This window comes from Cnephaeus nilssonii, assembly GCF_951640355.1.
Source record: "Cnephaeus nilssonii genome assembly, chromosome: 5".
NCBI lineage: Eukaryota > Metazoa > Chordata > Mammalia > Chiroptera > Vespertilionidae > Cnephaeus > Cnephaeus nilssonii.
In genome coordinates, this window is record NC_137076.1 from 79,996,898 (window position 1) to 80,018,633 (window position 21,736).

At 57.0% G+C, this 21,736-nt stretch overlaps 1 protein-coding gene across 3 annotated transcripts in view; it reads left to right on the forward strand.

The window, feature by feature from the left end:
• The first annotated feature begins 7,410 nt into the window (after positions 1–7,410).
• CXXC5 (CXXC finger protein 5) overlaps positions 7,411–21,736 on the forward strand; it is a 33,499-nt gene continuing 19,173 nt past the window's right edge. Inside the window, exon 1 of one of the 3 annotated variants that reach the window (XM_079772099.1) lies at positions 7,411–7,963. The gene's annotated coding sequence lies outside the window, so the exon portion shown is untranslated. The other 2 variants (XM_079772100.1, XM_079772102.1) reach the window with 2 other exon arrangements.

The window sequence follows — 21,736 nt, forward strand, 5'->3', positions numbered from 1 at the left end:
CTAAGTGGGCAAGACTAAAGGAATGGAGAGAGGCATTGATGCCAATTGACAGACTAAGGTCCACAGAGAGCAGGGTTGCCCACATTGGACCCAGTCTAGGGGGCTCCCAGGGTGGAGAGGAGGAAGTGGCTGGGAGGTGGGCAGTGGTTTTGTAACCAGAGATGGGCCAGGCTGGCTGAGGTGGCAGTTTGGGGCTGGGGTTTAAAATAGTGCCTCGGCCTGGCCAGGATCGGGTTCGGGTCACCCACAAGGCAGCGTGGCCACCACCATCCGGCTCGAGTTTCTTGCTTTCCTTGATGATTTGATGGAAGCGAGGGCTGTCAGGCAGATGGGCCTAAGAAAGGGGGTCTAGGCACTTGCCATTACCGTCCCCTCACCAGGCTCTGGCCCATCTCCCTTCTCCACACCCACTCTCATGGGACAGATTGCCCAGCCCCTCCTGATCTTCTCCCTCCATTTCAATAAACATTTAACATCAACTAGGGACCTGGCCTCCAAGATTGCACAGAATTGGTAGGGTGATCAGTATCCAGCAAGGATCCTCCATGTTTCACTAATGCCCTGGCCTCTGAAAGCCCTAAGCATGGGGAAAGCAAGGAGTAGAAAGACCCCTGCAGGCTACAGGACAGGAGGGTTAGACCTCAGATAATATGCCTGCGACCAGAGAAATGACGGTGGCTACAAGGGGAGGGAGAATGTTCTCTCAAGAGCTAGTGATCATCCTTGAAAACTGCCCCCTGCACCCCGCCATGGGGGAGGGGGTTCATTTCCCCCAGTTTTCCCTGGAGAGAGGAACCAAAGGAATGACTTGCCCTCTTCCCCAAGGGCAAAGCCCTGAGATACAATTTTGAAAGGGCATTCTGGTCCTGTGTCCAAGTAGGGCACCCACTTCCTCAGGCTGATCCAAGAATTAGGGGAAGGGGTCAGGGGAAATGAAGGGGGGTCCCCTCTTTAGTTTTTCAGGGCAAGTATGTAGTTCTTGCCCTGCTACATCCCATTATGCTATTGGAAAGGGGGAAAGCTCCTTGAAACACTAAAAAGTTCTGCTTAATCCTAATCCCTTCTACTCCACTCTCCCTTACTAGAATCTCTGGGCTCCTGGGGGCAGTGGCAACCTCTGGACAGTGGCTCCTGGGGCCTGGCAAATAAGCCATGGGTCTGAGTGGGAGGAGGTGAGACTGGAGGCCACGCGCCAGCTCAGGGCCAGATCTAACTGGAGCAGTGGCCAGCCCTCCTGATAGAGCTCACATATATCTAAAACGTTGTCTTGTATATCTTAATGATTTCTCAACAGCCCCTGATTGAAGCGTGCCCAATTTAGCCATGCCGTAAGTAACTTTTTATATTTCCTCAGGGAATCATTTCACTTATGAATCTTTTCTGAATCTGCAATCTTGATTAAAAGTTGAATTTTATTTATTTTTTGTCTCCATCTCTTTGCTTCTGAGATGGCTCCCTAGCGAAAAGGGTGGTAGCACCACCATCAATCCTCCCTCATTAACTTGTCTGGGGCAGGAGAATTCTTACTGGGGGTCTGGGGAGCAGCAGTCAGGCCTCCCCTGTGGTAGCACCTGGGGAAGATGGCCCAAAGGAGAGGCTCACAGAGAGTGGTGGGGGACATTGCCAGTCTCCTGCCCACTATACTCCCCTACCTGCCCCATCTCAGCTCCTCCCCCACCCCACGCACACAAACCTTACTGGAGCGGATTAACTAGCCCATTTTGCCTTTAGGGTGTCTCCTCACCTGTAGTTTAGTAATTTGAGGAGACAGAACCCTTCAAGGACTCAGCTTGAGAGTACAAAATTGACTAAAATCCTGGCCTTGATCCTGTACAGGTGACACAGCTTGGGTAAGTCACCGCTCCTCTCAGAGCCTCAGTTTCCTTACCTGCAAAATGGGAATGTGATTGCTAAACAGATTACTAAGCAGGTAAAGGATTTACTTAGCACAATGCCTCTAGAAAAGCAGCCTTTATTATTTCCCTTGGAGGACCCCAGCACCAGGAAGCAGGGTTGGGACGATGCTAAGGGTCCTATCCCAATTCTGACCAGTATCTAGTTCTTTTGCTCAATCCATTCATTATGTAGTCCTGGTGACACTCCTTGAGGTAGAGTGAGTGGGCCTGGCATAATTATCTCCTTGAGGAACATAAAGGTCTGATGGGGTTGGGACTTGCCCAGGGGCTGCCCTAAGAGGCAAAGGTTAGGGCTGCAGCAGGAAGGCTAGAGGGCAAACCAGGGTGAGAAGCTGTGAACTTAGAAGTGCCTTCCCCATAGGCACCCTCCCTTCCCCTCTTCCCCCATAGTTGGAGGAGGGTCTTGCTCAGGTGCTGGGACCTCTGGCTTTTACCTCTAACCTCTGACTTCTGGCCTGGGGTGGGCTCTTTGAGAGCCAGAGTCACAGTGGGGGTGGGGCCCAAGGGGACAGGCAGTGGTGGCCGTGGAGGTGGCAGCTGTGGGAGTTAACGATTTACGAGGGGCCCCTTCCTGAGGCCTCCCTCCCAGGCCTGGCAGGCAACCCGTGACTTCCCAGGCGGCTAGACACAGAACCAGTCCCGCCAGTTCAAAGAGCAGTTCATTCCGGGCCCACCCCCAGGCCCTGTCTGAGCACCCCATTCTCAGGAATCTAAGGGGAAGGTAAAGTAGGGGCTGGTGCGTGGAGTCCTCTGATCCGAGGAGAGAGGCTCAGTTCTGTTTTCAAAAGTCCCAGTGTGAGGGGCATTTACCACCTTCCCTGCCTTTTGGGCCTGGTCTGTAAGAGGAGGTTGAGACTCACCCCTTCTACTTCAGCAAGCCTTCCCCATACCACCCCACCCTAGCCTACAGGTCTTGGGTAGGACACTTTCAGGCCTGGCTGGCTTTTGGATGCCCAAGGCACCCCTCCCTTTGGGCTGGTCTGGGGCCTCCAGGTTTGGGACACTGTGCCCTCCCCCAGGCCCCGCTCATTTACCTCTAGGCTCCTCCCTCTTCCTGGCCGGGAGGGGGTGGGCCCTGGAACCACAGCTTTGGTCTCTGGGAACACGCTGTCCGTTCCTATAGGAGAGACCGTTGAACCATGATTGTGCATAGAGAAGTCAAGAGTTACTGTCAGGGGCAAGGCGCCCCCCCAAAAAACAAAAACAAAAACCTGCCCCCACTCCACAAACAGGCTGAATTCCCTGTGCCTGGCAGAGATTGGGGCTATGTCTGGTTGTCTGTGGCATGTATGTAGCTGTGCCTGGGCTAGGGGAAATATGAAGTGTGAATGTTGGCCTGGTCTCTGCTCCCTCCCAGCCTCACCCAGTCATTTTGTTCTGGAACTGGAGTCCCCCCTCAGCTCTCCTCCCTTCCCCCCTGTTTACACAGCTCAGGGCCAGGCTTGGGCCACCAAACTAACCTCTCAGGAATGGATGAGCCTTGGCCTCCTAAGAGACAGGCCTGACTTTTCTGATTTCCCCCTCTAGTTTCACAGATCTTTTGCCCTTTCAAAGATCATGGGGGCTGGAGTAGGAAGATTTAAGGACGAATGGCACTTATGTGAAGGCTGAGACCCCAAAGGCCCGAGCCTGTGTCTTTTCCCCTGCCCATGTTTGCACTCCCAGGCCTGCCCTGGGATTTTGGTTGGAGTCACACACTCTGCTGAAGACTTACTGTCCCAAGTCAGGGTTCCAAATGACCCGGCTCCCCTCCTCTGTGATACATTGTGGGGGTGGGGGGTGAGACTGGGGCCCAAGCAGGGTAGACATTAGGCCAGGCTCTGGATTGGCTATCTTTATTGGACACTGGAACTCCTATACTTCTCTCCATGCAGCCATTTCCCAGTCATTGAATGTTTAATCAATGACCGACATTAGCTGATAAATGGCGGTCGTGGAAAAGGCAGATCCCTCAGACAAGGCATGGATTTAAGTCCTGGTTTTGCTACTTGGTAACCTTGAGCAGGTGTCTGAGCCTGATGATTAAGTAAGCATATACATGCAGAGTAATTAACGTGATGCCTGACATATAGAAAGTTCTCAGAAGATGTTGGCTACAATTGTTATTAGTGGTACCTCCTTAGTGCCCAGGCTCCAGGCCCAGGACAGGTACATTTCCCCTTACCCTCAAAGAATTTTCCTGGGTGGTGGTAGTGAGGGGGTGGGGAGACAACTCAGTAAATAAAAGCTATTTTTGTGCAGTGTGGTCCCTGTGGCCATAGGAGGGCACAGATGAGGGACCCCAAAGCCTGGCCACGGAGTACAGTTCAGTGCATGCACTGCAAAAAGGCCCCTGACAAAGGAAGCTAGGGAGACTGAAAGACAGTTCATGACCTGCTGCCAAAGGGGTGCGTATATCTGCCCAAAGGGAGTACTGTTTTCTAATTTGCACAAAGGCTAATGGTGGCCCTGTAGATATGGGCCAAACAGGCTGGGAATCAGAGGTTCCCAGTGGAGGTGACACATGCTGTTGGTCTTCATTGAGGAGTTCATGAGATGGGCTTGATCATGGCCCTTCTGGGCAGAGGGAGCCTGTAAAGCCATGGAAACTTGAAGGAGGAGTTTTGGGGTTTCTGAGGGAACCACTAGTGTTGGGTGCTATTGGTCAGCAGGGCCCAGGGATTTCAGGGAGGCCTAGGGCTGGTGAGTGAAGCCAGGTCCAGCCGGGGAAGGGGCTTGGGCTAAGCCTGCTGGGCTCTGAGGAATCACTACAGGATGTAAAGCAAGTGAACCTCAGGGCAGAGCTGTATGTGAGAAGCCTCACTAGGATAGCCAATCTCAGAGATTAGGAGAACAACTTTGATTCCAGTCTCACTTCAGTTTCCTCATCTGAAAAATGGGGATGATACTACTGCTGGGGCTGATGTAAGGCTTAAATGAGAGAATGCACCTTAGCTGTTTAGCACAATGCCCTGCCCCGAGAGAGCATTGTGCTAAACATACTCCTTCCTAGAAGACAGGCCCCTCTCTCCTCCAAAGGTGCTGGAAACTTAAGGAATTTGCTTCCTGAATCTAAACTGACTGAATAGCAATGTGAAACTTAAATACTCCTCTTTGGAGGCAGGGAGGAAGGACAGAAATAGTGAATCAGGGTGGCTTCACATCCTATGGAAGGGGGCTAAAATGGGGATGATCTCCCCCAAGGCCAGACGGGCACTGGATCCTTCCCGGGTGTCCCCCACTTGTGTCATTTGTGATGGTGGAGAGTTCTGTGTGGATGGTTTGCACATGACATTTCCTATTCATGTTGCATTTTCCATGTCAACAATTCTGCCCTTCTCCCCTCTGCTTCCTACCTGGGTTGGATAGGAGAGGGTCTGGATCTCCCTCCAGTTCTTAATTTCCAGGAGCAGGGGAAGACACCTAGATCCATCCTCCAAACCGGGCCAGGTGTGCACCAAAACCCCTACTCCGAGAAAGTCACCTTTGGAATCACCTGGCTCATCTCTGTTGCAGCCTGCAGCCCCGTGGCTTTGCTCTTCTGAATTGGGGGCAGAAGTCTCCAGTAAAAAAGTGGATAACAGTAATTCCCTAAGGGGGAAGCCACTATCCACCCTCCCCCATGAATGCTAGCATGAAGCTTCCTTTTAGGTGTGCAGACCTGATTCTGCACTGACCCTTAGCTTCAGGAACTCTGCAGGACTGAGCTTCATTTCTTGGATCCTAATCCTCTGAGGCCTGCTGCTAACGCTTGGGGAACAGGTGCCTCCTCACAGTCTGTGCCTCAGCTTCCCCAGAAAAGGTAGATGGAGGTGGGCTAAGTGTTTGGAGATCTGGGACCCTCCCTCCTTTTTCTTTGTATGGTCAGTGCCAACGTGGTACCTGACATCAGGGTGGGACCTAGAATGTGTCTTTAAGTAGTTTAGGGGTGATAAGAGGTGTTCACTTTTCTTAAAACTGTGTTCCCAGAGCAAGTACCTTGCTTTTGCTCACACAGTATGTTTGCTTGGGTTGACTTTGAGGAAGGGTGCTGGAGAGGAGAGGAAAGGCTAAACACCTCCCCTAGGGAACCATTCCTTGAATAAAGTTAAGAGTACACTTGGAATTTGTGGAAGGAAGGGAGGAAGTGTCCACAATGTTTGGGGAGGGACTACTCCTTATGGCCCAGGAGGCCAGTAGGGGTAGAGAGGCAGCAAACACATTCCAGGTGAACTCTGCCCTTTGACACCTCTCTCACTCCCCTACCTCCTGGCTAAGTAAGTCAAGGTCCCAGCACCAAATTTAGACTTGGAGGGTGGGCAGTTGTCTGCTCCCTTAAACAACCGGCCTCCAGGCCCTCCGCTGCCTCCTAGGAGACAGGCAGGCTGCACAGAGGAGAGGAAGTAGCGAGGTGGGAGCTGGTTTCGCTTCTCCCACGGCTTCTCCCACGGCTTCTCTCACAGAGGCCAGGCTGGGAGGCCTGTGGCTGGAGGCACCCGGGTCACCAGAGTTAACTCCCTGTTATCTGGGCCCCAATTGATCTAGGGTTGCAACTGTTTAACTCAAGGCAGACTTCCCCCAACTGCTCTGCTCCCTATCCCCCCAGGGTCTGGAGTCTGGGGGCTGTGTTTTCTCTGCCTCAAAGAAGAAACACAAACCCACCCCCACGAATTCCACAGAATTACAGAAATTTTTCACTTTGGGATTATCTGCAGTTTGGAATTACAGCAGCCCGGGCTTTACTCTATGATCCCTGAGATGGCGAAAAAAGGACTTCTGCCATATCATCAGCCCGGCATGGATATGCCGGACTAAAATCTGTACCGGATGGGTTTTTATCATCTCTTTCAATCAGTGTCTGTTGCGCGCTGTTTTAAGATAGGCACTATTTTATCCTTGGAGTTTGTAGGCCACGGTTCCAGGGCACCACAATGTGAGTGCCTTAGCCCCAGGACTCAGGGCTTCGGGCTGCCACTGGCGGCATAGGACGCAAAATGTCTTTTCTTGGATCAGTTTCTTCATCTGTGAAATGGGAACAGGAATCTCTCTGCCCTTTTCCTCCCTGGGAACCAGAGCCCACCCAGTCCAAGAAAGCGCTCTGGAAAGGTGGGGTCTTTGAACCGCGTCTAGCTCCAAGAGACCTCTGCTAGGAGATACCGGACCTACAAGCATCTGATCTGAGGGGCACGGCTGAAGAGGGGGCAGAGGGACGGCAGATTTTAAAGTACGGTGGGTGTCCAAGCCTATGCACCCCTCATAAAGCGGGGAGGTCCTCTTATTTTTGTAAAGTTGTGGGGAAAGAGGTGAAGACAGGGCGTGATGGGGAGCTGAGCCTGGGCCAATTCGTCAGAGCGCGGGGAGCTGGAGGCGCCGCGGCTGCGGCTCGGCCTCAGAGCCTGCGGCGTCTAAGTGGCCGGTGCTGCGCTGGGAGGGAGGCGGAGGGAGGAGGGAGGGGAGCGGAGGTAGCGGGGGTGGGGTGGGGGGGGGAGGAGCAGCGAGTCCGGTCCGGGTTTTGCCGGCAGCCCCCGGGCAGCGTTCAGAGCTCCTGCCCGGGCGGGCGCGCGGCGGCGGCGGCGGCGGCGGCGGCAGAGGCGGCGGAGCCTGAGCGGGGATGTAGAGGCGGCGGCACTGGCGGCAGCAGAGGCGACGGCGGCAGCGAGAGCAGGCGCCCGAGCCTAGCGAGAAGAGCAGCCGAACCTTGCCCCCGAAGCCGGGCCCCGCGTCCCAGCCCAGGCCAGCCCGAGTCCGGCCATGCGCGCCGCCTGCTGAGTCCGGGCGCCTCACGCTTCGCCCTCCGCCCGCCGCGGCGCGCTCTGCTTGGGGGTGATTAGTTGCTTTTTGTTGTTTTTTAATTTGGGCCGCGGGGAGGGGGAGGAGGGGCAGGTGCTGCAGGCTCCCCCCCCTCCCCGCCTCGGGCCAGCCTAGGCGGCGTGACTCCGGCTCCGGACCCGGGCACGGCGGACGACGGGGCTGGAGAGGAGCGCACCGCGGCGGCGGTGCCCAGAGCGGAGCGCTGCTCCCCGCCCCGCCCCTCCCCCTCGTCCTCGCGGCGGCAGCGGCGGTGGCGGCTTGGACGACTCTGAGAGCCGGTAGGTGTCGAGCCACGGCCCTCCCCCGACCCCCCCAGAGGCCGGCCCCCTCCCCTTCCCCGCCTACCTCCCTCTCCTCCCCCGGGGCCCGGTGCGCGGCCAGGGCCGGAGTTCGCTGCAAGTCGGCGGAAAGTTTGGCGGCGCGGGCTCCCCCGAAGTTCAGGTGCGGAGAGCCAGGGACAGGGAAGGAGGGGTCCGTGTTTGGGAGGGGTGGGGGACGCCGGCAGCCTAAGTCCCGGAGCCCCAGAGGCTGGGAACCCTAGCGCCTGTGATCGCTCGGTGGCCGCCGCTGTACCCAAGCTTCCCCTAGCCGCAGTTGGCGCGGTCGCAGATCACTGAGTTCAGACAAAAAGAGGGGTTTTAGGGTCGGGACTGCGGGTTGGGCGCCCCGGATTGGGGCTGGGGCTCTCCCTGCGGGGGTACCGTCCTCTTCCCGAGTACTCCAGCTGGAGGGCGTTGAGGTGGCGGGACCCGGGGTCCTCACCTCCCGGTGTTGGGCGGGCGCTCCGCCTGCGGGGGCGGCTGATTGGCGATCCCCGGCGCGCACTCCCCCATCTGACCCCACTCTTAGCCCTGTGTTTTGGGGGCGACGGTGACTGTCCTGGACCACGCGTGGCTGAGTCTCCCCCTCCACTTGGAGCGGGCGGCGGCCACATTTTCCCCTCCGGCTCTTCCCCGCTGCCCTCAGGGTGCCTGGCGGGCTGATCAAGTTTGACCTTTTTTTCCCGTCAGTGTATCACGCCCCCCCTTCACCGCGCCCCGCGGCCTCACTCCCTTCCTCTCCAGCCGGGGGGTGGGGGGTGGTGGTGGTGGTGGTGGTGGTGGTGGTGGTGGTGTCTTTCAGGCTGTCTCCCGAGCCCCGCGTGGCCAAGCAGCGCGCAAAGCAAGGGAAAGAGAATGGGGGTGTTCCTCTCCCTGCGGAGCTGTGGGAGGCGGGTGTCCCAGGCGCCCGCCTCGCGGTTCTGGCCCCACATTTACTCAAGAAGTTCGGCCCCGAATCACCCTCCCCTTGGGTTCCCCTGAGCGGAGCGGGGCGGGGGGGGGGGGGCTGCGTTAAGAATGTGCTAATTTTCTTGCTGGGGGAAGTTGTCCTAGCCTGGAATGGGCTGCTTTCCGGAGGGGAGTGCGGGGTGCGCCTGGCTTTGTTTATTTGTAGGATCGACAGAAAGTGAGTGACCCCAGTTTTTAAATGGGGGGGCCGCCTCCGGAACCTGTCAGAAGAGCTGAAGCGCCCGATGTGTGAGCAAGATCGCATTTTGTTGTTTGTTTCCCCCCCCCCCCACTCCCCTCAGGAATCGGAAGGGGTGCGCAGAGTTGGGTTCGTGTCATGATCTTCAAGGAGGCACCGGCAGATTTGGGGTGTGGGGGGGTGCGTTCTGTAGATACTCATCCGGGAAGATCCTCTCTCGTCTCTTGCTATGGGGGTCTGTGGGGTTGGCAGCAGCGCCCTACTTTGCCCCTGGACGCTGGGTGGTCTGAGAGTTGCGTCTTCGGATGGGGGGGGGGCTGCAGGGGACCCCGGCGAACCAGCCTCTGGACCCCCGCCTTTCCCCGCGCCGCGGGTGCTGCTCAGTGCTGTAGCCCGCCCTGCCTTCCCTCTCCGCATTTGCGCAGGAAGCGCTGGGGAGGGGGGCGTGTGTGACGGTTCAGCCCTCGCCCCCGCCCGAGCTGCCCCAGGGCGGCCGGCGGAGTCCCTTTCAAGTTTTCCGCTGGGGCCGCCTGGCGGGGGCTGCGTGCGCGGTCGTTGCGGGCTTGTTTGGAGCGCTGTTTGAAAGCCCGGCGCCACCTCAGCTGCCCCGGCCCGCGGGGGCGGCGGGGGGGGGGGTGTCCTTCGTGCAACTGAGGAGCATTTAAATTAGACGTTTTCAGGGGGTGTATTGGCCTCAGCTGGTCCTGATCCCCTCTGCAAAGACCCCGACCCGCAGTGGGAAACCCAGAAACTGGGACCTGAAATCTCCCGAACCCCCTTTTGAGATCGCTGCGGAGAGACTGAGGCCGGCGTTACCTACTGCTGCGTTGTGTTGATTTAGCAGTTTCTCTGGATGAGACTCAAGCAAGACGGGGGAGGGGGGCCGAGGGGGGTTAGTGGCCCGCTCTGCAGCTGTCACCCCCCCTCCCAGAACGGAAATTGTTCTCTCTCCTTGGGGAGGAGGGAGAGGGGATGATTTTTGCCCTGAGCAGGGGTGGGAACTGCTTAGGGAGTTTGGTCTCTGGAGATCTTGGTAAAAGCCCCCGTAACCCCCAATTCTGGCAGATGCTGAAGCTCTCCCGGGGAAGCCCCTAGCCAGCCTTGCACCTCCCTCCCCCATGCCACCTCCTTTTTCAAGGTTCCTCTGCAGAAGACAGACCCTTGGCTGGCTGGCTGGCTGTCCGTTGGCGCCTTATTTATGTGTGTGTGTTTGGGCCCGGCTGTTTTCTCGGCTCAGCAGGTGACCCTGGCCCAGGCCTCCTATCTCCCCCGACAGAGCCTGTTGACTTACCCGTGGGCCAGCGGCCTCGTCTTTATCACGTGAGGCCTGGAATGTCCACCCGGCTGGGCTGGGCTGGGCTGGGCTGGGCTGGGCTGGATGGGGGAAGGGGAGGGGAGGATTCTGCATCCAGGGCCCAAGCCAGTGCAGGCCTATGTTCTGTGGGCTCCCACTGTGACCCCCCCAACTCTTGCTGCCTCTTTCCAGCTTTTAGCATGTCTTCTACCCATTTAACAAGTGTGGAACTGAGGCTCATAGGAGTGTGGGGGTGGGGTGGGCAGAATTGCATCTGTATGAAGAACCAAGTCTTTGGGAATTAAATACCCCGCCTTCATTAGGATCCCACCTAGTTATTTAAGGGAGTGGGGAATAGAGGTGGGGTTCTCCTTGGGAGGGAGAATTGTGGGCTTGGCTGAGGCCAGCTGACTTTCCAGGGTGCAGGATAAGGTGGAAGAAGGGAGAGGATCCTGATGAGCCGGACCTAGGCACGCTTCCTGAGCCCCTGTCTGCAGGGATGACCATGATGCCAGAACTCCCCAGGCCTGGCCAAGGATGGGGTGGGGCTCAGTTATTGTTATTACTGTTATTATTGCCTGCTCGCTCTATATAATTCACTTATTCATTCACTGGCCCAATGTGTGTTTATCCAGCACCTACTTTGTGTCAAGCCCCACCCTTCTGGGGGGTGCAGAAATGAATCACTGACTCCGCCCCTGCTCTGGAGGCAGGCCCAGGGTGGAAGCTCCACCCTCTTTCCCCACCTCCTCAAGTCCTGATTGGGGCTTTTCCTTTTTTATTCCCCCCTGGGCTCTCCCTCTTATCCTCATCACCTGGTCCCATTCTGGCCTCTAGCCTGTGTGTGTGTGTGTGTGTGTGTGTGTGTGTGTGTGTGTGTGTGTGAAGTGTCCTTGATTAAGTGTATTAATAGTTAAACTCTCACTCATAGCTGGAACTCACCAGACCACAAAAAGCCTCCCCTGTTACTCACGCACTACTGCCCAACAAGAATATCCCACTCAAGTTTTTTTTTTTTTCTTGCTTTCTCTTACTTCCCTCTTAATTCCCCCCAACTCTGAGCCCACCTCCCAGGCTGCAGGCACTGAGAAAGGACTGGCCCCCTCAAAGACCCAGGAATCGCCAACCATTCCACCTGCTCCCTACAGTCAGCCAGTGTCAGCTGCTGGATGAGGCTGTGTGGGTATAGTCTGTTGGCCTGGGGTGTGGGAATCTAGGCTGCCGGTGTGCTTATGACTCAGGACATGTAGATCTGTGAATGTGTGTCTGTCTTGGGGTGTGGTAGTCTGAGCGTGTGTATCTGGGGATCTAGGAGTTGTGTGTGTCTGCATTGCATTTATTTGTCCCTATGAATCTGGGAATTTGTGTGTTCTGAGTTACGTATGCTTGGAATTTTGTAGAGTGTATATTTATGATTCGTGTATATCTGTGTGTTTGTATATGCTTGTAAATCTGGGAGTGGCTGATGCTCCCAAAGTGGTGTATGTGAATTGTGAAAGTGTGAACATGAACCTGGGCATATCTGAGCTGTGAGGGCTTTAATCTATGTCTGTTTTTGGTGGCTGGTGGCTGTGTTCCTTTCTCTTTCTGTATCTCTGTCTTCCAGTCTGTCTTTCTGAGTCTCTCCCACCAGGTCCTTTCTTTCCCCTGCCCTCCCTGGCAGTAATTGGGCAGCTTCCCCGTCCGCCTGCCTGCTGGGAGTTTTGGAAGCCGTGGAGGGAGACAGGCTGGGGCCGGGGTGACAGCACGTATCCACGTCAATGGCAGCCTGTGATTACAGGAATAAAAGGATTTTAAGGTCATGGGTATTTTTTTTTTTTAGTCCCCCACACCCCCACCCCTTTGGAGCCAGTGGCAGCAAAGGGCCAGAGTTCTGTGTCTGCTGGTTGTGACTCTGTCTCTATACAAGTGAACATATGTGGGGCTTTCCTGGGAATATGAACACATATGTGTACATACATGAACAGAGCCTGTGAGAGCATGTGTTCCTATCTGCCTGCTCCCTATGTGAGAGTCCACAGGGCTCTTGGGTGTTAAATGGAGCTGTCCTCTGTGTGCTGAGGAACCTTCTGGCTCCAAATCCTTTCCTACCTGTCTTCTGCAACCCTCCCGGTAGGGTGTCCCCGGCCAGAGACTGGCTAAGCCCAGTCACCTGGGCCAGGCCACATCTCAGGGTGTCAGTGCCCCTGGCCCTGCTCCAGCCCCTGTAATTGCATTCTGCCGCCTAATCCCCCGCCAGCTCAATTAGATCGCAAATTCTTCTTCATTTCCTGCCTCTGATGCTGGCCTCCCTCTGGGCTTGGAGGGCCTAGAAGGGAAGGAGGGGATCCTGCCCCCCTTCCGCTAGCACTAAGGGCTCTTGGGTGGGGGTAAGATTAGTTCCTGGCACACTAGCCCTGGGGTGCATGTTGGAATCTTGGGGATCAACAGGACAGGTTCTGATGGTCCTTCTTGGACTAGCCTCAGTGTCCCCGATGCTTGGAGAGGGGGCTTGCGTTACCTGCTACACAGGCAGTGGGTGGACCAGGCAAATCACTCTGGCCAGGCCCTAGGAGTGCCCTCACCTCCGGCCTCCACAGGCTCTGCCCGTCTCTTGTTCCCAGAGCATTGCTGGCCATTCCCCTAGCACAGGGGTGATGACCTTGTTTGTTACTTTTTTGTGTCCGTTATGGGGGCCAACAGGATCACTGAGCTCCCTCCCCTCTACTGAGCCCTCCTCACCCAGTCAAGTGTGTTTGAGCTCTGGCTCTGGAGTCGGACCTAGTTTCAAATCCTGGCCATGTATGATCTTGTGCTCTGTGATCATCAGATTCCTTATCCCTGAGACGGGATAATAAGAGTGCCTGATCCACAAGACCATTTTCAAATGGGCACAGAGATGATGGTGCAGTGCCTAGCACCAGTGGCTAACCCACAGTCAGCATTCAATTGAAGTTGGCTTTTATGCAGAAGAGGACTCCATATCCCCCAGTGAAAAGGAAGAAAAACACGAGGCTCACGTTTAGTCTTTTGGTTTCCATTATGTTTTTTTTATTTTTTTATTATTTTTTTATTGATTTTTTACAGAGAGGAAGAGAGAGGGATAGAGAGTTAGAAACATCGATGAGAGAGAAATATCGATCAGCTGCCTCTTGCACACCCCCTACTGGGGATGTGCCCGCAACCAAGGTACATGCCCTTGACCGGAATCGAACCTGGGACCCTTGAGTCCGCAGGCCGACGCTCTAGTCACTGAGCCAAACCGGTATCGGCTGGTTTCCATTATGTTAATCATCAGGTGTGTGACTTTGGGCGAATCCCTCTGCCTGTCTGAGTTTCTTTTCCCCATCTGTAAAATGGGACTGATGATAGGCTTGACCTCACAGAGGCTTGGGAGGATTGTCTACATGCAGGTGCTTGGTCCCAGGTGCCCCAGCAGGTTTTCAACATATTACTTACCTTCTTTCTTTCCACTCACCATGCCTGGGTTGGGTGGGGCTGGTGAAGACACAGGCTCAAGGACGAGGGGACTGACCAAGGTCATGAGGCTGGTAATGGGGCGTGGGTGGGGTGGGAGGGCTAAGGGATGACCTGCTGGCTTGCTCGCTGGCTTACTCGCTGGCTTAGCTGAGCTTTGAGGCATGGCCTTCCCTCCCCGCTGGTCTCTGTGGAAAGCGGTAGCTTGGCTGATGAAGTCTACCCCTTCCTCCCCCAGGAGGCACCGTGGCGGTGGCTGTGCTAACGGGCCTCCTGGCCTTGCTAGGGTGGCTGGCAGCTCTAGAAGGCCGCCTGAGCACAGATCAGCCCAAGGGAAGGGAACTGCAAAGGTCCCTGCCATCACTAATCCCCACGGCCCCTCCCGCCCTCAGCCCGTCCTCTAAGGGTGGAAAGACTGAAAGGAGCCACAGCGGGAGGAAAGCTGGGGAGACTGGCTCTGCTGGAGGTGGTGGAGAGGGACAGGTGGTGGGGGCGGGGGTCCCCGTTTTCCCTGGCGAGTCTCCTTATTTCTCTGACCTCTGTCACTCATTGGCCTAGGCTCTTTAATATTTCATGGCCCACGGAGCCGGCCCCCTGCCCCAGCCCACAGGCCCCTTTGTCTGCCTGTCGCTGAATGGCTGAGTTACTGACCAGAGGCTGCCTCTGCCTTCTCCCCACCGGCCCCGACACCTTCCCTGTCCCTCCCGACCTGCCTCCCGGACACCTCTGCTTGTCACACCCTCCGTCTCTCATACTCCTCCTCGCCCCTTCTGACCATCTCTTTGCCCTCTTTCTCCATTTTCCTCTTTTGTTGGCCTTCTCTTTCCCAGCGGAACAGAAACCTCAGCAACTGGTCTGCCTGCCTGCCTGCCTCCCCTCTCCTGGGTCCACCCCTTCCTGCCCCCTCTTCCCCCCCCCCGCCCCCCCAGCCGTGCTGGCCGTGAGAGCTGGTTTTATTTATTTTTCTGTTTGTTTGGGAAGAGGGCAGTGGCAGTTCTGGGCCCTGGCTGCTGTGTTCTGCCTGGAGCAGCGGGCAGGCTGGCCGTCCTGGCCTCCCAGGAATGTGGCCGGGACGCCCCGCGCTATATTTACTCCCCTCCAGCTGCTGGCCCCAGCAGGGCAGAGCCAGGCCTGCCTGGTGGCCCCAGGGGAGCCCGGTACCCACCCTCCCTGTCTAGCAGACCCCACATGGCCCTTGGGCCCACTGTTCCCTCCCTTTCCTCTGACCTCCTCTGACCTCTTAGGACTTGCCAGGCCTGCCAGCAGGAACACTCTTACGTGGTGCCAGTACAGGCATCAAGTGTGGGCTCTAGAGCCTGGTGCGTGTGGGCCAGCACCTGGAAGTGCCTTCCCCAACCCCCACCCGGGGCCCAGCCGAGGCCTGTAATCTGGTGGCCAGAACTATGTAAAGCATCTTTCCAGGCCTCTCCCCACCGGGCCTGGTCCTTGCTCTTGCCACATCCCCTGATCACTGGCAGGGGTGGGGTGGGGTGGGGTGGGGTGGAGGGGGAACCTTACCTGGTGTGAGCAGCTGTGTTCCCTGTACTGCTGCCCCACTGCCACATAATTTGCCCTCTGCTGGAACTCCCAGGTCCCTCACACGCACAGACATGTGCACATCTAAGTGTTTGCACGTATATGTGCAACATGCATGGACACATGCTGGATTGTACCTTCCTTGGAGACAGGGCCATGCCTCCTGTCATTGACTCCCTCATCCATCAGATGCTTGTGGGATCCTTTGAGCCTGCTCCTTGCCAGCCTTGCAGTGGGATGTGGCAGTGATTCCTTCCCGTTCTCCCCTGCCTGGCACTAGCTGAGTGTTTGAAGAGCTCTAGCTGTGGCTCTAATCAATTGCTGTCCCCCCGATTATTACAATAATAAGAAGTTGTAACAATGGTAATGACAAGGGCTAACTGGCACTGTGTTTCTAGTCTTCACTTCCTCTAGTCCTCACGAGTAGCCCATTGAGTTGGGTGCTGTTGGCATCCCCACGTACAGATGGGGACACTGAGGCTGGAGAGTTTGTGACTTGCCCCAGGACATGCCACTGACAAGTGGAATTAGGTCCTAGCAGAGCCCTTGCCTGGCTGTGAACACCATGACAGCCAGGGGTGGTCTGCATATGGTTTTTCCTACAACTTCCACACTGCCTGGCACACAGCAGGGATTCCCTGAATACTTGCTGACTTCAGGCTTTACTCTTTCCTTCTTGAGGTCCCCACACCCCTGTCAAGGGTCCTGGCATGTGGTGGGGAAATGGGCTGATTGACCAGCTAGGTGAATGAAAGAATGAATTAATGAATGACCCGATGATTCGTTGTGGGAATGAGTGCTCTCAAGGGACCCTGGGGTAGGAGGTGTGCTTATGATCAAACTGGTATGTAGAGAACCACTGGTCCTGCAGAGAACCCCGGGAAATGAGGCAGGGATAGGGTTGAGAGATGTGGCCAGCGACCAGTAGGCTGCTGGGGCTGAGCACTTGGGGCAGGTCACATCTTCTCCCTGGACCTGTTTTTCTGTCAATGGGCTCGGGAGCCTTTGCCCTGGGGCTGCGTGCTGGCCTGAGTTGGGGCTAGCCTGGGAGCCTGAGAGGTGAGGGGACTGGTGGGAAGGAGGAAGTAGTGGGTGGTGAAGACAGGAAGATGAATCGTGGAGCTTGGCTTGGAACCTGAGAAGCAGAGACCAGCCCTGACCTGACGCCTGTCCTCCCTCTAAGCTGCAGGGTGGGGGTGCAGCTCACAAACCTCTAGTTACCCACTCTTGCTCTGACGAGGGCTGGGCTTCCTGACACCTGCAGTGTCAGTGGCCGTGTGTGCCCTGGTCTGTTCTCCAGGACTAGACCAGCTATTACCCACAGGCCCTCTCCCCCCAGCCTTAGGTCCAGTTCCTGTTGCCCCTGATGGGAGAGATCCAGTCTCTCACCTCACCCAAAGCTAGATAGGGAATTGATTAGCTGGACCCATAGCAGGAGGTGGTAGTGGGCTTGGCCATCTTTATTCCTTCGAGTGTCAGATTTTGGTGGCCTGGAGTTTTTAGTCACAGGAATCTAGAATCATGGAACACTTGGAGCAGAGGAATTCCTGTTCTGGTGGGATTCTAGAATCACAGAGGCATGGGTTTTACTGCTGGAGGAAAGCATGAAGGGTGATGTTTCAGTCGTAGTTGATGCCGGGGGACATTGAGGATCTGAAGGGAGGGGCTTCCCTGTGGTGCCCTCAGGTGACATGAGTACACACCTGAGGCAGGAAATCCAGTTCTGTCGTTGGCCTGCTGCTCTTTGGAGATCTATCCAGTGTGGGGAGTGGGTTGTGTGGGCCCAGTGAGGCGAGTAAGGGGATGTGGCTGACCTGCAAGCACAGTGGGGGGTCCTCTTGGTGGTGCCCGCCTACCTGCCGCCCACACTTCCCACGACACCGGTGTGAGGAGGAAATGTAGGCTGTTGCTTCCAGCGACAGCCGGCAGGGCCGGGCAGCTTCCCAGCTCCCCCTCTGATTCATGGCTGTCTGCAGCTCCCCCTCCCCTGGGGGCCTCAGCAGCCCCATCTGTGCAATGGGAGAGGAGACTGCCCTGTAGTCTAGCTTCACAAAGACCGTGCAGTTGGGATTCTTTTGTGGGAGAGTAGTCCAGACTAGCCAGCTGGACATTTGGGCCCAAAGCACAGAGCCATCCTTCTTGGAGTCACCCTAATGCCTGCAGTAGCTTGGGAGGGCTGAACTGGTTCCTGGGGCAGAAAGGGTTGGTGTGGGGGAAACGGAAACGGAGAGAGAAGGGACCTGCAGTTAGAGTCTCTCCTTCAGGAAGAAGAGCGGTGAATGGGAGGGCTAGCTTTCCAGGCTATCTCCTGACCTTAGTATAGCCGTCTCTAAAATGGAGGCTGTTATTCCATGAGGTCATTCATGCAGGGTCTGCTTTGTGCCTGGATATGTGCTGGGTGCTGTGGACACTGGGGAATGTCGAGGCAAGGGGCGGGAGGGGAGCTCCTTGGCTGCAGACATGGAGTGGGAGTGGGATGTGGCCGAAGGGGTGGCTCTGGGAGAAGGAATGAGGTGGGGGAAGATAGAGGAGCTGGCCAGTCAGGCAGTGTCCATCGGGAAATCCCAGCGGATCTCAGGAAGTGTTTCCTCCGCTGGTCTCCTGGGAAGGAGGCAAGGCAAGCAGGAAATAGGGTAGCTGGGGGCAAATAAGGCCCCCCAGGCAGTCCCCAGTGAAGACATGCCAGGCCCGGCAGCTGGGCGGGTGTGCCCCTCATGCTGCGGGAGGGCTGGAATGCATTGCCTTTCCCCCCTGCTCCGAGGCTGGGCCTTTGGTGGGGGGCCAGGGCCGCCCTGAGGGGCAGGGCCATAGTCCAGACTTCACAGCCTTCCCCAGGGGCCTCTTGTGCCCCCCACCCCGTCCTACCCTGTCCTGAGCTGCAGCAGCGGGGGTGGCAGATGCTGTTTCATCGGCTGAGGCGAGTGGGAGGCGTCCGGAAGGTCCTCCTGGGAGGTTCCGGGGGGCCGTGGGGGTGTTGGCAGCTGCCTCCCAGCCGGGGCTGGCTCTAGTGGCCTTCCAGGTCTCCCGGTCCCCCGGGCCTGGGGGTGGGGGGTTGGCGCCTCAGAATTTAGACGGGTCCCTCCTGCCTTCAAGTCTCCCCACTGCCCACCAAGCTTCTTGGCTCTGGCCCCCTCCCATCCCTGGCTGCGTCTGCAGAGCCCCCCTGGGGAAGGCAGGGGAGGAGGCACAGCGGGCTCAGAACAGCGGGTGCCCGCGCAGCCAAGTATTTGCTCGAGCTGTCAGAGACAGACAGGCATGTGGGGAATTTGGTGCGTGTGGGACTGGGGGAAGCAGCCGGGTGGGCAGGCAGGCGGGAGGTGGGAAGCTGGGGCTGCCTCCCCCGCCTGTTGAGCCCTGCGGAGACCCCCGTTCTCCCAGTCCAGACCAGAAGGTATATCCAGCAGCTCCTTTCTTCCTGCAGCCGTACAGCGAGGGGAGTGGGACTGTGACCCTGGCTGGGGTCTGGTGACAGAGCTGACATTGGGAAGGGAGTGCCCTGTGGAGGGCCTGATCCTGGGAGAGGCTGTCTGGTGGAGTGTGGAGCCAGGCAGGAATCCGGGTTATGCCCGATGGTGGCCTCCAGGAAACAGCAGCTGTCATGCTCCCAAGTCCCGCCCCCCCCCCCCCCCAAACCTGGCACAACTTGTTTCCTGGCCAGGGTCTGGCTGGGGCAGATTGGAGGAACCTGGTATTGCCCAGCCTGGGTGAGGAACAGGCAGGGTAGAGGGGGCCATGTTTATAAGCCTAAAGGTACTTGGGCTGCGAGGTAGGGGCTCCCCCCGCCCCCCCAGTTATTATTTTGCTGAAGCAGATTGGAGTCCTTTTGGAAGAGGGGACCACAGCCCTTATCTCCCTGGACAAAGACCCCAGTTCAGTAGCCTTTGTGGTCTCCTTTCCAGTAGTGCCTGTTAGGCAGGTCAGTACCTAGAGCTGAATAATAGGTGTTTTATAGCTGAGAGCCCAGAGAGGCGCAACACTGGCCCAAGGTCACACGGTGGGCTCCCAGCCTTCTTCCTATCCTCCTGTGGGTGGAGCCAGTGGGAAGAGGTGAACCTTGGGGGTGAGGGGGCTATATTTAGTCAGTCCTGTAGAGCCATAGGGCCCCTGGGAGCAGCTGTTGGTGGTGGGGGGTGCAGACAGAATCCTGGAGCTGCATTTAGTCTGGACAGAAATATCCTCCCCCCACCCACCCACCCACCGGCTCGGTGGCCAGGCTGCGGGCTTGTCCCCTGAGGGGCAGCTTGCCTGGGCCTGGCGGCCGGCGGGACAGGCAAGATGACCCGATAGGCTTTTCCCAGCTCAGGTTTCGATGAAACAGGAACCGGAGCCGCAGCCTGGGCTGTGGGGGCCAGGGCAGCGGGAGCCTGGGGGGCCAGGGCTGCCTCCCCCACCTCCTCCCCCTTCTCTCCGTGATGCAGCCTCCCTTTCTCGGAGGCCTGGGGAAGCAGCAGGTTATTTATCAAGCCAGCCTCCCTGCCGCGTCTTGCGCTGGCGGCCATGAGCCCAGCAGAGCAGGGTGAGCTGGGCGGGCGGGCAGGCGGCAGGATGAGCTCAGGAGACGTGAGTCACCCCATCCCCAGCAGCCCCACGAGGCCCTTCAGCCTGGCAGGCAGAGCACACTCACGCACTCCCCATGTGGCACACCCAGGGGCACACACTTTGGACAAACACAGTCATTTAGCTCATACAGTTCCACATGACCCGCACACACAACTGACACACACACTATGGGCTTGATCACCTTCGCCCTGGACATTTCAGAAGCACACTCGCTGTTACACTCACAGCCCCGGCCTCTGGTGCGTACACACAATGGCATGCATATCAGCAAATGGACATACACAGTCATACATGTGTGTGACATGCCGCTCGGGGGACCCCACACACGGCTCCATAAGGCAGTTGCGCGTCTGCCCCATCCTGTCACAGGCTCAGGCCGTCATCCTCAGGCCATAGCTCACACGCAGATGGTGCCTCAGAGCTGGATCAGGAGCACTGACACAGCAGGGCCTGGCACACGCACACGAACTGGTGGGGCTCCTCTCACCCAGATGCCCCCTGTTCAGGCTCGCAGAAGGGAGGCTCACCCCTCGGCCATGCAGGGGCAGCTGGGTTCTGTCAGGTGGGTGTGAGAAGGAAGACGTTTCTCCCCAGTCTTCCAGACCGGCCGGCCCTCTCTGAGGAGGAGGCGCAAGTATCGGGCATGGAACTGTTACACCCACCGCTCTCTCCAGGATGGGGCACTCTGGCCATGGCAGAGCCGGTTGGGGTAGATGGGGAGGGATGCAGAGGAGCTAGGAGGAGGACAGCCCAGAAAAGGAAAGCCATGGAAAACTGATATTTTTTTTTCCGGGAGTGCCAAGTGGTCAGCTGCTCCTTCCACTTGGTGTGGGGTCTTTGGGAGTTTGGGGATGCCAGAGATTGGGACCCCTTTGATCTAATGGGTTGCACCCCAGGAATCTTGTCTTCCCACCCTCCCTGCTCACCCTGGCACCCACTTTGCTCTGTCCCCTTCATTTCCAAGCCCCTCATTATTTCCCCCCAGTTCTTAGTCTGTTGGCCTGCAAAATGGTTGCAGAGCTGGGCTGCTGGCTTGGAGGGATGCCTCTAAGCTTCCGCTGCCCACTGGGACTGGGACCTGCCTTCCCTGGACTAGGCAGAACTGGGGACATACCCATTTTTCATTTACTCGAAAATGTACCATTTTTCAAATGAGAGAATTGAGTTTAATGGGGATGGCTTCATAGTCACCCAACACCCAGATTACACATTATTCTGGGCCCACTGGATTGAGGGGTCAAGGAGCAGGTGGCTATAGGGCCTCAGCCCAGGCTGGCTTCCACTTTCTGGTCAAGGCCCAAGTATCCTGAGGAAAACAAATGACAGTGGCCAGTCAGGGGGACTGGATGTCCCCTGAGCCATGGATACTTGAGTTGGACAGGCTTGGTCACTGCCTGCTGTGCAACTGTGGGCCAGCATGCTAACCTCTCTGACTTCGCTTTTGCCACTTATAAAGTGGCTGTGAGCCTTATCTCTGTCTCAAAGCTGCAAGACCTGAAGTAGATGGTGGGGTGTGGTTCTCATCATGTCATACCTGAATCCCTAGCCTTCCCCCCCCCCGCCTCCCGCGCCCCCCCCCCCCCCCCGTCTGCTCCATTAAAGCTGGCATTTTCCTGGGAGTGGTACCCCACAACATGGACTCTTTAATTAGAATGTCTTGGATTTAGCCTTCTCAGATGGGGATGCTGAGGTGTGGGAGAGAAGAGGCTGACCTTTGGGCCACAGGGAGGGGGAAGGA